Genomic DNA, 16,961 nt, shown 5'->3' with positions numbered 1-16,961 from the left:
TATACATGGAATTTTATGTATCAATCAGGAAAAATAATATTTTGTAATTTGGAGGGAAGTAGATGGACTTGGCAAAGATTATGTTGAGTAAATCAGGCTCAGAGAAACAAATGACATGTTCTCTCATATGTGTAATGTAATCCTAATTATAAATATATATACATGGCCATATGCATTTATTAACAAATTGTCTAAATTATTTAATGTTCAGGGAAGAATTTCAATGATGCAGCTTCTTTAAACAATTAATGTAGCCCAGGCTGGTCTCAACTCGTGATCCTTCTTCCTCATCCTGCTCGATGATTATTGATATGTGCCACCAATCGCTAAGTGCAGAGGACCATGTATAATGAAGCATATCAAAATGAACTCTAAGGATTGGAAACAGGAGGTTCTTTGTATGACCTGTAAGCAGTTATTTCTAGTTTTTCTTTCTGTTTTAGTTTTCTTTTTTTATAATAATTTAATTTATTCTGAGGAGTACACATACACATAAATATGCATATGAAATACATTAAACAATCCCAACAAAATCTTCTGCAGACTTCTACGTAATTCTTAAATATACTATATTCATAATAATGTATCTTATTCTCCATCAAATTTAAGTGTATTCTTTTTTCCATATATTTTTTATTGTAATTAATAGAAGGGTTACATGATATTTACCAGATAGATGGTGCATTAATTCTCATACATTGATACCCTTTCACATGTCTTGGTCCCCATTTCCCTCCCCCCCACCCCCACTCTTCATCTTGTTTTCCCCCCTTCCCTATCCAATTTCAAATAACTAAATATAAATATATCCGATATATAAAGTAACAAAGTGAGATACTGTAACAATATGAGATAACCAAGGGACAGCAAAAGAGATGAGAGATAACATAGTACCTTAAGAACAACAATCATGCATTATATGGCTTATGTTTCTATATCCTAGAGATCCTTTCATTTAGCATGCTGCTATTTGGCCTTTTGTATCAAGGTTTTGCTGTATTGCAAATCTCTGCTAAGAGAGCCGAAGGATTCTACTGATTATGACAAATGAGGGAAACCATTAAGCCAGTTCCTTTGAGTCTGGCTTACTTCACTTAATATGATCTTTGCTAAATCTTTCCATTTCCTAACAAAAGGGGCAATGTCATTCTTTCTGACAGCAGCATAGAATTCCATTGTGTACAAACACCACATCTTGTTGATCCACTCATCAACTGAGGGACATCTAGGTTGGTTCCATATCCTTGCTATGGTAAATAGTACTGCAATGAACATTGTTGTGCTGGGGGATTTAGTATGTCTTTGTTTCTGGAGGATTGGGTAAATGCCAAGTAGTGGAATTGCTGTTTAGTCTTTTGAGGAACTGCCATACTGCTTTCCATAGTGGTTGAATGAGTTTGCACTCCCACCAACAGTGTAGTAGTGATCCCTCCTGGCCACATCCCCTCCAGCATCTGTTGTTATTAGTTTTCTTGATCCTGGCCATTCTAACTGGAGTGAAGTGGAATCTTAGAGTTGTTTTGATTTGCATTTTTTTTATGACCAGAGATGATGAGCATGTCTTCATGTGTCTATAGGCCATTTTTGTTTCTTCTTCAGAGAAGACTCTCTTTAAGTCTTTGGCCCATCTTTTAATGGGATGGTTGTTACTTTGGAGATTAGTTTTGGAGTGATTCAATTTTTTGAGTTGTTGATATATTTTAGATATGAGGCCTTTGTCTGTTGTATGGTTGGTGAAGATCTTCTCCCACTCTGTAGGCTTCCTAATTAGTTTACTAGCTATGTCCTTTGCCATACAAAAGCTCTGCAGTTTAATGCAGTCCCATTTATCCAGCCTTTCTCTGATTTGTTGTGATTCTTGGTCCTTATTAAGAAAGTTTCGACCTGTGCCAAGGAGGCCTAGTGTATCTCCTATTCCGTCTTGTAAAGCTTTCAGTGTGTCAGCTTTTACCTCCAGGTCTTTGATCCATTTGGAGTTAATTCTAGTGCAGGGTGACAAAGAAGGATCCAACTTTAGTTTTCTGCATGTGCTTAACCAGTTCTGCCAGCAGCACTTGTTGAAGAGGCTGTCTTTCTTCCATTCTATTTTTTTGGCTCCCTTGTCAAAGATTAGGTGGCCATAGGTCTATGGTTTTAATAGCTGGGTCTTCAGTTCTATTCCATTGGTCTTCAGGCCTGTTCTTGTGCCAGTACCAAGCTGTTTTGATAATTACAGCTCTGTAATAGTCTAAAGTTTGGTATTGAAATTCCTCCTTTGCTGTTCTTTCTGCTAAGAAGTGTTTTTGCTATACGGGGTCCTTTATTATTCCATATGAAATTTTGGATTGCCTCTTCTATTTCTTTAAAGAATGTCATTGGGATATTGATGGGTCTTGCGTTGAATTTGTAGATAGCCCTTGGCAAGATTGTCATTTTCACGATATTGATTCTTCCAATCCAGGAGCATGGGAGATTTTTCCATTTCCTTAGTTCTGCTTTAATTTCCTTTTTCAGGGTTTTAAAGTTTTCATCAAAAAGGTCCTTTACATTCTTAGCTAAGCTAATTCCTAGGTACTTTATTTTCTTTGAGGCTATGGCAAATGGAATTGCTTTCCTAATTGTTGCCTCATTCCTCTCACTGTTGGCATAGAGAAAGGCAGTTGATTTTTGAGGGTTAATTTTATACCCTGCTACCCTTCCAAAGTTTTGAATCAGCTCAAGGAGCTTGGGAGTAGAGTCTACAGGATTCTTTAAATACAGGATCATGTTATCTGCAAAAAGGGATAGTTTTACTTCCTCTTTCCCTGTTTGGATCCCCTTTATGCTTGCTTCTTGCCTTATTGCACTGCTAGGAATTCTAATATTTTGTTAAAGAGGAGTGGAGAGAGTGGGCATCCTTGTCTCGTTCCTGACTTTAGAGGGAATGGCTTTAGCTTTTTGCCGTTAAGTATAATACTAGCTGTGGGTTTGTCATACATAGCCTTTATTATATTGAGGAATGTTCCATGGATTCCTAGTTTCTCCAGAGCTTTTAACATAAAGGGGTGTTGGATCTTGTCAAATGCCTTTTCAGCATCTATTGAGACAATCATGTGATTTTTGTCCCTGCTCCTGTTGATGAGTTGAATTATATTAATTGATTTGTGTGTGTTGAACCAGCTTTGCCTCCCTGTGATGAATCCAGTTTGATCATAGTGTATAATTTTTTGATGAGTTGTTGTAGACGGTTGGCCAGTATTTTGTTGAGAAGTTTTGCATCGATGTTCATCAAAGAAATAGGTCTATAGTTCTCTTTCTCTGATGAATCTCTGTCTGGTTTGGGGAAGAGGGTTATACTGGCTTCATAGAATGAGATTGGTAAAGAACCTTCATTTTCTTTCTTTTTTTCTTAACACTTGGGAGTATTTTTATTTCATCAGCTCCTTAGCTGTGCTATTTGCATCAGAACATGAGACTAGTTTTTACATGTACATGAGAGATAAGGTTTAGGTATTTGCAAATGTCGGGTTACATCTAAAACAAAGGATTATTTTAATTGTATATAGGGAAAAGGTGATGGAACAAGCCAGCTGTTGGCTTTTCTTTCTGTTTATTTTTTATTTTTTATTGTAATTAATAAAAGGGTTACATGATATTTGCCAGATAGAAGGTGCATTAATTCACATACATTGATACCCTTTCACATGTCTTGGTACCCTTTACCCCCCCCACCACCACACCTCCCCTTCTTGGTTTTCCCCCCTACCCTATCAAATTTCAAATAACCAAATACAAATAAATTCAATCTATCAGAAAACAAAGTGAGGTACTGTAACAATATGAGATACCCAAGGGACAGCAAAGGAGATGAGAGATAACATAGTACATTAAGGACAACAATCATTCGCTATATGGCTTTTGTTTCAATATCCTGGAGGTCCTTTCAATTAGCTTCATACTATATGGCCTTATGTATCAAGGTTTTGCTCTATTGCAGATCTCAGCTAGTAGAGCCCAAGGTTTCTACTGATTATGACAAATGAGGGAAACCATTGAGCCAGTTCCTTTGAGTCTGGCTTACTTCACTTAATATGATCTTTTCTAAGTCTTTCCATTTCTTAACAAATGGGTCAATGTCGTTTTTTCTGACAGCACCATAGAATTCCATTGTGTACAAATACCACAACTTGTTCATCCACTCAAAAAATGGAGGGTCATCTAGGTTGATTCCATATCTTTGCTATGGTGAATAATGCTGCAATGAACATAGTTGTGCTAGTGGGTTTAGTATGCCCTAGTTTCTGGATGGTTGGGTAAATGCCAAGTAGTGGAATTGCTGGGTCATAGGGGAGTTCTATGTTTAGTTTTTGAGGCACTGCCATACTGCTTTCCATAGTGGTTGAATGAGTTTGCACTCCCACCAACAGTGTAGTAGTGATCCCTCCTAGCCACATCCCCTACAGCATTTGTTATTATTCGTTTTCATGATCCTGGCCATTCTAACTGGAGTGAAGTGGAATCTTAGAGTTGTTTTGATTTGCAATTTTTTATGACCAGAGATGTTGAGCATGTCTTCATGTGTCTATAGGCCATTTTTGTTTCTTCTTCAGAGAAGACTCTCTTTAAGTCTTTGGCCCATTTTTTAATGGGATGGTTGTTACTTTGGAGATTAGTTTTGGAGTGATTCAATTTTTTGAGTTGTTGATATATTTTAGATATGAGGCCTTTGTCTGTTGTATGGTTGGTGAAGATCTTCTCCCACTCTGTAGGCTTCCTAATTAGTTTACTAGCTATGTCCTTTGCCATACAAAAGCTCCTCAGTTTAATGCAGTCCCATTTATCTAGCCTTTCTCTGATTTGTTATGATTTTTGGTCCTTATTAAGAAAGTTTCGACCTGTGCCAAGGAGGCCTAGTGTATCTCCTATTCCTTCTTGTAAAGTTTTCAGTGTGTCAGCTTTTACCTCCAGGTCTTTGATCCATTTGGAGTTAATTCTAGTGCAGGGTGACAAAGAAGGATCCAACTTTAGTTTTCTGCATGTGCTTATTTAACCAGTTCTGCCAGCAGCACTTGTTGAAGAGGCTGTCTTTCTTCCATTCTATTTTTTTGGCTCCCTTGTCAAAGATTAGGTGGCCATAGGTCTATGGTTTTAATAGCTGGGTCTTCAGTTCTATTCCATTGGTCTTCAGGCCTGTTCTTGTGCCAATACCAAGCTGTTTTGATAATTACAGCTCTGTAATAGTCTAAAGTTTGGTATTGAAATTCCTCCTTTGCTGTTCTTTCTGCTAAGAAGTGTTTTTGCTATACGGGGTCCTTTATTATTCCATATGAAATTTTGAATTGCCTCTTCTATTTCTTTAAAGAATGTCATTGGGATATTGATGGGTATTGTGTTGAATTTGTAGATACCCCTTGGCAAGATTGTCATTTTCACAATGTTGTTTCTTCCAATCCAGGAGCATGGGAGGTTTTTCCATTTCCTTAGTTCTGTTTTAATTTCCTTTTTCAGGGTTTTAAAGTTTTCATCAAAAAGGTCCTTTACATTCTTAGTTAATTGTGAAAGGAGTTGCTTTCCTGATTAGTAACTCATTCCTCTCACTGTTGGCATAAAGGAAGGCAGTTGATTTTTGAGGGTTAATTTTATACCCTGCTACCCTTCCAAAGTTTTGAATCAGCTCAAGGAGCTTGGGAGTAGTCTACAGGATTCTTTAAATACAAAATCATGTCATCTGCAAAGAGGGATAGTTTTGCTTCCTCTTTCCCTTTTTGGACCCCCTTTATGCTTGCTTCTTGCCTTATTGCACTGGCTAGGAATTCTAATATTATGTTAAAGGGGAGTGAAGAGAGTGGGCCTCCTTGTCCTGTTCCTGATTTTAGAGGGAATGGCTTTAGCTTTTTGCCATTAAGTATAATACTAGCTGTGGGTTTGTCATACACAGCCTTTATTATATTGAGGAATGTTCCATGGATTCCTAGTTTCTCCAGAGCTTTTAACATAAAGGGGTGTTGGATCTTGTCAAATGCCTTTTCAGCATCTATTAGACAATCATGTGATTTTTGTCCTTGCTCCTGTTGATGAGAACCTTCATTTTCAATTTCGTTGAAGAGCTTGAGGAGTATTGGTGTGAGCTCTGCTTTGAAGACCTTATAGAATTCAGCTGTCAATCCATCTGGCCCTGGGCTTTTCTTGGGTGGAAGTTCTCTTATTGCCATTCCTATTTCAGTGCTTGAAATAGGCCTGTTTAGTTGGGATAGTTCTTCTTGGTTCAGTGTGGGTATGTTAGTATTGGCTAGGAATTCATCTATTTCTTCTAATTTCTCAAATTTGTTGGCGTAAAGGTTTGAGAAGTATTCCCTCATGATACTCTGGATCTTGGTAATTTCTATCGTGGTATTACCATTTTCGTCTGTGAATTTGTTTATTTCGGTATGCTCTCTTCTTTTTTTTTATTGTAATTAGTAAAAGGGTTATATGATATTTGGCAGATAGAAGGTGCATTAATTCACATACATTGATACCCTTTCACATGTCTTGGTACCCATTACCCTTCCCCCCACCTACCACCCACCCCCCGTCTTGGTTTTCCCCCCTTCCCTATCAAATTTCAAATAACCAAATACAAAGAAATTCAATATATCAGATAACAAAGTGAGATACTGTAACAAAAATGTAGAGGTGGTGTCCAGATGGGGCACAGTCCTGTAAATAAGGTAATAAGTACATTTCTTGTCGAACAGTGTTACCCCCTTTCTCCCCCTCCCAAGTTCCTTCCCCCACACCAATTTGTGAAGTTCATTTCCCATATGTTGTCTTGTGAGTATCACTGTTGCATGGGCTCACCCTTTGTCCTTTGTCTCACTATTTTCATATTCCCTTTCCCATCTCCAAATCAGATAAAGGTATACATAACACACAGGGCATTAAATCAAAAACAGTGACAACAGGGGAAAAACCAAGGGGGGAAAAAGCAAATGAAAAAAAGAAATAACTTCATTCAGCATGTTGAAAGAAAAACAAGAACAAAACCCTTTTGTTTCCATTTCTTGGAGTTTGTTCCAATTAGTATCATTTTATACAGTCTTATGTACACAGTTGTGGTCCTCTGCTACGACTACTGAAGTAAGCCAGACCTAAAGAAATATAGGCTCCATGGTTTCCCTCATTTCTCATAATTAGTGTATGTTTAGGATAGTCCTATCAGATGATCTAATAGCTCACCACTGTCACCATTCTCTTCATTCATCCACTCCTTCTCCCAATTAGAAAACATGACTGAATTTTTCTAAATCACAACAAAAGCTAAAAGTGCAGTAATTTTTTTTCTTCTAAGCTGATTAAATAAGATTACCATGGAGCTTTGCTATTGTTGATCTCAATGTAAATAAGATCAACTATAGGTTTGTAACGAATGTCTTTTTACAATTTCATTTACAATTATTGATTGCCTGAAATGTAAGGTATTAACAGGAGGAACAAACCATTTTATGGGATCTAATGGATAAATTTTTAATATTGTAACTTATAAAAGGTCTAGCGATATGTTTATAATATTAATGTGATTGGCCAGGACAGTCGTAGATGTTGGAAATAAAATACACTCTCCTAATCTGTTTGGAAACTCTTCATACCCTTTCATCGTCTTAGAGTTTTTGGTGATGCCTTGTATTTGTTTCTCTGAATCTATGTGTGAGGCTCACCTTGTGATTAGCTTGTATAAATAAGTCATCATCCTTCATTGATTAGTTATTTTAGTCTTTTTGGACTGATCTTGTATTTCTGGGAGCAATTTCACTGGAATTCATAGTGTGTGGTCGAAATCTGAAAAATGTATATGTAAGTTTTACACTTAAAAATTTCATGTTTTAAATTTTATACTCTATTTTATACTATACTATAATTATACTGCATTATATTCTATACTCTATTTCAGCATATTTCTATTTCTCTAGATCACATGTCATTATCAGTGAAAACCTTAGTTAGATAGCTTTTATATTAAAGAAAATAGCCAAACTGCCAGTTTATAATGGAAAATTAAAAAGAAGATGCATTCTGACTCTCTCTTTAAAAGTCACCATCCTAAGAATGTGTTCTTTGCTCAGATATCATCACCTCTTCTGAGAAGGAGCTATTGCACAACAGGTGCAAGTCATTTCTGACAGAAAGCATTACTGACAGTCATGGCCTAGCTGTTTGTGCTGAAGAGTGGCAGCTCTGAGTCGTGTTTATCATGCTGCCCCTGCAGACCACCAATGGCTCTGGGTTTCACATACACACTTTCTCATTTTCTGCTTCTATGCTTTCTCGAGAGGACAGAAACATTAGCTTCTGTACACTGATCATAAATTATCTTTTATCTCCACGTTTTATGGCAGTTTATAATACAAGTTAATAGGATTTATGACCAAGAAATGAGACGTCAGGAGTTAACAAGGCATGCCTTTTACATTGTCCTAAACCTACGGTGAGTCCTAGCCAGAATGCTCATGTCTGATGAAAGGAAATATTGTTACAGACTAGACTTCTGTCCTTTTATTCCCCCTCACTTGAACACACTTCTGAATGTGTGGTGAATATGTCTTCATTGCGGTTTTAGTTCTGTTTTACAGCTCCTTGGCCCCTCCCCGCCCCAGTAGATTAATTACTGATAGTATAAAGTCTTCACATCTTATATAGCATAAATTTGTAATTCTCAAAATGAAATATGATGAAAATATGTCAAAATCTGATAGATACAAGCTGGAATATTCATAACATAAATTTGTCCTGCATTAGCAATTCTGCAAAGGACCTAGGCTTCAGATCTATGTAATTATATGCACATGTTTCCAACAGAATTCCATCAGTGATAACATCAGAGGGCATATTCTTAGCACGATTAGGAGTAGATCTCAGGAAGTTCCTGGTCTATGGAATTTGTTCGTTATCATGCTATTTCCCCGTTTTAATTCCTTGTGCCTGGCGTGGTGGCTCACACCTGTAATCCTAGCTACTCAGGAGGCTGAGATCTGAGAATCATGGTTCAAAGCCAGCCCGGGCACTAAAAAGTCTGTGAGATTTTTATCTCCAATTAACCACTGGAAGAATGGAAGTGGCACTGTGGCTCAGGTGATAGGGCAGGTAGCTTTGAGCTGAAGAGCTCAAAGACAACACACAGGCCCAGAGTTCAAGTTCCACAACTGACAGAAAAAAAAAGAAAAAAGAAAGAAATCTAATTCCTTTCTTATGCCAAAGAATTTATTATTTTATTCTTCTTCCCTAGGCTACCACCATACCCCTGAGCCACAGCGCCACTTCTGGTTTTCTAATAGCTAATTGGAGCTAAAAATCTCATGTCACGGTGTTTAGTCCCTAGGGCTGGCTTTGAACTGTGATCCTCAGAGCCTCCTGAGTAGCTAGAATTACAGGCATGAGCCATCGTGCCCAACCCTATGGTGTTCTTATAATCACTGTTACTTGCTCTTTTATAATCTCTAGTGCAAATTACTTACTAGCAAAAAAGCCAATGGTGCTAATGGTTTTGAGACCTTAGAGATGTTTCATAATGAGCTTTGCAGAGACATATAGGTGATCCCTCTGTGGTTATTTGCAGGACTTCTTTTAAAGGAAATAATGGTGATATTAAAGAGGCACTTGCATGCATTTGCTTGATGCTGTACCATACACAGTATCTAAGGCATGGAAACAAGCAAGGTGCACACCAATGAAAGACTAGATTAAGGAAATGTTGTGTACACACAATGATCATTCAGCCCTAGAAAAGAATAATATCATGAAATAACATCATGAAAGACATGAGGTTAAGTAGAAGTGAGACATACCCATAGATAATGTGTTCTTTTCTCAGGAAGATACTTTTTAAATTTGGTTCAGGATTAGAAAGGTCAGGAAATGTGAGAATGATGTTCTGTTGGATAACAGGTACTCAACATACAGCTAGAAAGAATTAAGTTCTGTTATTTCATACACTGATGGGGTGGCTATAGTTCACAGAAACTTGTAATATATTTTAAGAATAAATATAAGAGTAGAGATTGAAATCTCCAAACAATAGATAATGAAAAGGAGATGGAAATGTTAATTACCCTGATATGACCAGAACATATTTTATACATTCATTGAAATATTTCAGTGTTTTCTATAATCTGTATAATTTTTATGTTAATCAATATTTTTGGTTCAGGAGATGGGCTGGATACTGGTGGCTTATGTCTTTGTACAGCCTACTTATGAAGCTGATATCCAGAGTAGCTAAAAGTTAGCTTAGGCAGAAAAATTAGATAGATTGCATCTCTAAATAACCAGCAAAACATAGGGCTAGAGACAGGACAGAAGTGGTAGAGCACTAGTCAAGCAAGGCAAGCCAAGTAAGCTTAAGGCTCTATATTCAAACTTGAATTCTTGTTTTTTAAATTAAATCTAGTTCATAAAGATGTAAAAATTGTACATATTTACTCCCACATGATGTTATTAGTATATTGGCACATCTTTATGTAAACTTTACATTAAAAAAAGAAAAAGTTGGAAGATATGGGAATGCTAACTTCCCTGACCTGAGGTGATGATTACATTGTATCTGTATGTCAAGACATCATACTTTACCTAAATTTGTATGATGACAATGGTTTTGAAAAGGAAGAAGAGGAAGTTTATGCTGAAATGAAGTATCTGTCAGACAGGGCCCACCTGGCATTTTCTCCCATGACGTGGTCTGCTACAGCGAGCCTCCCCAACCCTCTCTTCTTTTCCAAAGGCAAATTGCTAATTCCCTTCCTTACCTATCAGCCCCCAACCACCTTGCCTCTGCAGCACTTCTGCAGGTCACTGTGACATGCCTGACCTAAATACTCTCCAAATGCTAGCCTTGCTTTGTTTTCTTTGTGGACTTATAGGCTCTGCTGTGCCAGGTGACTCCGCTACACCCAATGCATGGAGGGCATAGACACGCCTTGCCAGCCCATCCACCTTAAACCTCCTTCAGCTTTCCCAGAAATACTTTCAGTGCCCCTTCTTCCTCCTCCTTTTCTAGATTCTCTGCCTCCTACTGCTACTCTACATGGCTTCTAAAATAACATATAACCTACATTATGATACATGTTATTTTTCAATGGTAGGAAAGCCTTATATGTTAATGTGAAATAAGAAGAGTCAAGGGCTGGAGGTGTAGCTCTAATGGTAGAGAGCCTGCTGAACAAGCACAAGGTCCTGAGTTCAAACTTTGATACTGTCAAAAAATATTACTAAACTCCAAATGTCCTCATATCCTAACCCTGAAAATCATCATACACTTACACATTTTTTTTTGGCTAGTCCTGCAGCTTGAACTCATGGCCTGGGCACTGTCCTTGAGTTTTTCAAAGCAAGCACTCTACCACTTGAGCCACAACACCACTTTCGGCTTTCTCTGTGTATGTGGTACGTAGGAATCAAATCCAAGGCTTCATGCATGCTAGGCAAGTATTCTACCACTAGGACACACTCGTGGCCCACACTTACACATTTTTTTTAATCAGTATTGAAATAATACTAATAAAAGCAAGTTTCCATAATACATGCCAAATACAAAGAAATTGGAAGTTTGGTGTAGCTCAATATACTAGTCTGTTACAAGTATGCTCATTGTTGCCTTGTCTTATAAGCTGCATATTGGCTGGGCTTCCCAGGTTAGAGGTCAACCTGAACCTCCCTACACTTGCATCTTATTTAATATTTTGTTTCGTATTTGATGGAAACACATATGGGGTAGTAAACTTTCTATGTGTGTATGTGTTTCTGTGTGAAGAGAGATAGAGAGGAGACTGTGAGTGTCTTACTACTCCAACAAGTACCGTGAACAGTAGTGATGGTGAGCACTTTGAGATGCAGTCTGTCCTGAGGGGAAAGGAGTGAGAGTGCCCCACTACCCACCATTCTAACACAGAGCGCACATGCTCTGACCTTACAAATGCTTTCTCTAACAGATTTATAGAAAGAGACCCATCAGCAAAAAGTTGCAGAATCCCTCAGTGATTCCATGGCAGTAAGAGAGGAATTATGAAATTTAATCTCCATGGAGACTGCTCTAAAAACTCATTTGAACATTGGCCTTTCATTGTCAACCACGAGTGACAGGGAATCGGTTTTGGAGACTTGGTGTCGTCAAGGTGTGCAGGGGAGACAGGAGAAAAGGTGGCATCAGCATGAGCCTGAGCTCTGTCATCATAATTTATCATAATCCAATTCTGGGTCGAGTAATGGAATAGTGAATGTGGGATGTCATCTTTTCCTTCACCCCCTCCCACAGTCCTCCTTGGCAAGGTCACCAGTACACTGTGTCGTGTATACTTAGTTCAATCGAGCATTCCTTCGGCATCTTGCACTGATTGAAAACAAAAGGTTGCCAATGCAGTACCAATGAACTGTGAAGTGAATTGAGTGTTACCAGCAGGACTATGAAATGAGCCTCTGGGAAGGAGATTGGCACAAGAGAAAGTTCACACAGAGAGCCTCACACACTTTCTGCTGGGATGCACTATTCCTCAGCCAATTAAGAGTTTTTCATCCTGAGTTTGAGGGCATTTTGATCTAAGTTGTTCCAAAAATAATTAAAATGGGGAATGAAGAAAGTGGGAATGTTTTATACAAATAATGCAGAGCTAGGATGTGAAAGGAATTAAACACATCAACACAAGCTGCGTGTTTGGAACCTCTCCAGGGAATGGTGAACTGTGCCTCACTCCCCTCCCCACACTATGCACACACATGTAACACAAGTACACACGCTCATACTCCCCCAAGAAATTCACATCTTCTACTTGTGCTGAGGAGAAAGTTTATTTTTCTATATGTCTTGTCTGGAGAGGTTGGATATTACTTCCTGTGAAAGCTGTTATCTTTTATGTCTTTAAAAAATTCCACCTAAGGCTAGGAATGTGGCCTAATGGTAGAGTGCTTGCCCAGCATGGATGAAGCCCTGGGTTCAGTTCCTTCGTACTCCATACACAGAAAAAGTCGAAGTGGTTCTGTGTCTCAGGTGGTAGAGTGCCAGCCTTGAGGAAACCTAAGGACAGTCTCCCCAGGATTGGCAGAAAATTTCTACTTAGTCCTCCATGACTATGGCATTATGTGAATTGTGATGTTCGATGCAGATGTATACAGAAGAGTGTAACCATGAAATCTGTAAAAATGCTACAAGCTCAGGAAGCAAATTGGAGGGTCTAAACCTAGATGACAAATATATGCCAAAGCCTGTACTTATCACACATGGAAACAGAGAGAAAGAAAGAAGTGGATTGGGGTCAGGAGTGTGGCCTAATGGTAGTGCTTGCCTAGCAAAAGGCCAGAAGTGGTGCTGTAGCTCAAGTGGCGGATCACTAGCCTTGAGAAAGCCCCAAGACAGTGCTCAGGCCCTGAGTTCAAGGCCTAGTACAAAAAGAAAGAAAGGAGAGAGAGAGAGAGAGAGAGAGAGAGAGAGAGAGAGAGAGAGAGAGAGAGAGAGAGAGAGAGAGAGAGAGAGAGAGAGAGAGAAAGAAAGGAAAGAAGGAAGGAAGGAAGGAAGGAAGGAAGGAAGGAAGGAAGGAAGGAAGGAAGGAAGGAAGGGATGGTCATGGGATGGGATTAAACATGTCCCCACTTCCACCCTGTGTCCTGGAGCACACTGGGAAACAGCCTTTAGAATACTAAGTAGATAGGGTCCAAGTGTTAATGACATGCTGCATTTAATATTTCCAACTATTGAAATATCTGGTCTGCCATGCTTGATTTCTAGAATAGCCTCTGGATCTGAAGGCTGGGAAGTTTCCAAAGCAGCAATGTTTTTAGGTTTTATACAATGCTTTCAGTTTATGAAGTAACTTCATCATTGTCTCACTGGGTTTTCCTAGCAGCTTTTTTTATTCAAACAAGCAGATTCTCGATGTCTCTTTTTTTTTTATTTTATTTCTCAGATGAGACCATCCTGTATAGAGTAACATTCCGAGTACACAGCAAATCCATTAATAGTCTGGGAATTATCCAAATCCTAGTCCTTCAATTTATGGCTACATATAACTATTCAGGCTTGTTCTCCAATTTGTATTGGGTGAATTAATAAATAGTAATTAATCATCTGTTGTAACTTTCATTTTCTCATTTAATAAGGTATCTTGTAGATCATTCTGTGCTCAGTGATGAGGCTCACCCTTGTTCTTTCACTGTAGATATTCAGTAGTGTGAAGGTACTTTTGTGTATTCTCCTTTAGTAATATGTAGCTTGTAAAGTATGGTAAATGCTTTAGGTTATGGGTATGTTTAAAAATGTATTTCAGTGATACTAGTGATACACTGTTGGAAGGGGATCAAAAGGGAAAAACTGGGAGAAAATTAGGGAAGAAATGACCGTGTTCAAAAAGATATGTACTCATTACCTGACTTACGTAACTGCAAACCTTTACAATTTAGAAATTAAACCATGAAAAAGTATTTCAGCCAGGAGCCAGTAATTCATGCCTAGCTACTCAGGAGGCTGAGATCTGAGGATTGTGGTTCAAATCCAGCCCTGGCAGGAATGTCTGTGAGACTGTTAGTTCCACTTAACTAGTAAAAGGCCAGAAATGGAGTTGTGGGTGAAAATGGTAGATCAGTAGACTTGAGCACAAAAGCCCAGGGACAGAACCTAGGCCCTGAGTTCAAGACCCAAGACCAGAACATACATATTTATTTCAAACAATTCTATGTATATTCCTACCAGAGAACAATTTTGCTTGCAAAGGAAACATATGAAGTCACAGTAAGGAAAATCAGGCCCTAGAAAACATGGAGGGGCTGTTAAGGACATTGATAAAGACACTGGAATGGCAGATTAACCCCCTTTGCCTTTCACCCTGCCACAGTTCTGGGTCAGTAACATGATTTGTGAGTTTAGTATGATGCCACTTGTTGTGGGAAAAAAAATTTAAAAATATAAATGCATGAAGCAAATATAACCTATAAAAATACATAATGCTGAGCTGGGAATGTGGCTTAATGGTAGAGTGTTTGCATGGCATACATGAAGCCCTGGGTTTGATTCCTCATTACCACATATGCAGAAAAAGCTGGAAGTAGTGCTATGGCTCAAGTGGTAGAGTGCTAGCCTCGAGCACAGAGGTGCTCAGGAACAGAGCTCAGGCACTGAATTCAAGCCCCAGGACAGGCAAAAAAAAAAATGCATAATACTCCTATGGCACAAAATTAGGCTTCCTTGCTATTTTGTGCTGCATGTAAGTTAAAAGAATGGGAAGAAAGGATCGGATGCGCAGAGTTTTCTTCACAAGGGGGAAGAGTTCTCTGTTATAGCTCAGATAGTAGTAATGACGCATCAGATTGCATCCTTCCTGGGAAAAGACATTGATGATAGAAGATTCCACAGTGATTCATCATATATACCTTGGCCTTTCCAATTGTCTTATGTCAGGAAGCCAATTTACACTTACTAGGAACTGACAAGGTAAAAGGCACCAAGTATGGAACATTGGACTTATTTTATCAGGCAAGTTTAATGTACAAAAATGTTGCTCATGGGAGAGTGAAGAAGGATTGATTTTTCTCTTGACTGATGCTGCCCATTAACAAGTGGGAAATCTTTGAAATTTTGAAAATAGTAATTGAAAAGCTGTGAATAGACCTTCATATTTTGTTCAGAGAACATTTCACAATACACAGTATTTCAGGATCGTAGAGAAAGCCTTTTGAAAAATAAAGGATGATGAACAATTTTTTTCACGTATTCACTCAACCACCTGGCTCTTGAAAGCTTATTTGTATCAGCCATCTTGATAGACTGAGGATGAATACTTGTACTGAAAGAACTAACATCTCATCACCAAATAGATCAGTGTTATAGAATAAGATAAATGCAATAGTCAAAAATATGTACAGAACACTATGCGAGTTCAGAGAAGCAGTATGTAACATGCCGCAGGAGGGCCTGGCAGGGCTCTTGGCAGGCTCATTTCTCAGCTGGCCCTCCCATACTGGCAGATTAATGGGGTTTACTGAAGGCAGAATGGTCAAAAGACCCCAAGGGGCTACCTGATGAAAGGTGTGCAATAAGGAAACCATACTTTAACCGAGAAAAGTGCAGAAAGCCAGATTTCTGGAAGAAAAAAGATGGTAGTCAGTGAAGGTAAAAGAAGAAGACAAGGAATCAATTAGTACCTCTTAGGTCAGGTGAGTGATTTTATAATTCAAATGAGATCCTGGACTTGTTAGGAATGGTGAGCCCATTTGAAAATGGACCAGAAACCTATGAACATTTTTTATAAATATACATTTATGTGAATGTGTATATATACTAACAAGTGTTGTATTTATGAGTTTGTAGAATGAGCCTATCCATAGACATGCATAGGAAATGGCTGTTAGAGACAAACCTGTATCATGATTAGGAGCTTCACACTGAAGGGTGTGTGTGTGTGTGTGTGTGTGTGTGTGTGTAATTATCAAAGGAGGAAGTAGCCACCCACTGCACTAACAGGACCCTGTTGACAGGGGTGGATCCTGAGCAAGATGGATCATGCACCCAGTACTGTGCTAGTGTCCCCACAGACTACTTCTTTGTTTTGTGTTCATTTGTTTAACAAGCTCACCGCAGTTTCATGAAGCAGATATTACAATCCCTATTTCTCAGGTGAGAAAGTGACGTCTCGCTAGTTATGGCTTCAGATGCATGGAGGGCCAGTACAGGGCATTACGACCATGCAGGTCTGCACAGCCCTCCTCAGAACCATGTGCGAGGAAAACAAAAAGGCTGCAGCTGCTTTCCATGATAGAGATCAAACTCGCTGTGGAGACCACAGTGAGTTTGTATACCTGTATACCAGCACAGTGAGTTTGTATACCTGTATACTGCACAAGATGACATAAACACCTGAAATATGAAAGTAGTCTGGAAACCATCTGTGTTGATGTGTTGTTTTAAATATCAAGTACTATAATTTGGGGAATGTCTGTTTCAAAAAGAAAATCAAGTATAAATGCCCATTATGTTTACCAGGAAGAAATTT

At 38.6% G+C, this 16,961-nt stretch overlaps 1 protein-coding gene across 1 annotated transcript in view; it reads left to right on the top strand.

Annotated features, from left to right (window-relative positions):
• Positions 1-16,961, top strand: part of Tpk1 (thiamin pyrophosphokinase 1) — a 257,784-nt gene that overhangs the window by 166,261 nt on the left and 74,562 nt on the right. The gene's annotated exons all lie outside the window — the stretch shown is intronic.

This window comes from Megascapheus bottae, chromosome 5 (genome assembly GCF_031878675.1).
Source record: "Megascapheus bottae isolate mThoBot1 chromosome 5, mThoBot2.hap1, whole genome shotgun sequence".
NCBI lineage: Eukaryota > Metazoa > Chordata > Mammalia > Rodentia > Geomyidae > Megascapheus > Megascapheus bottae.
The sequence above is the reverse complement of the archived record's forward strand: the minus strand, read 5'-3'. Positions and strand labels throughout refer to the sequence as shown.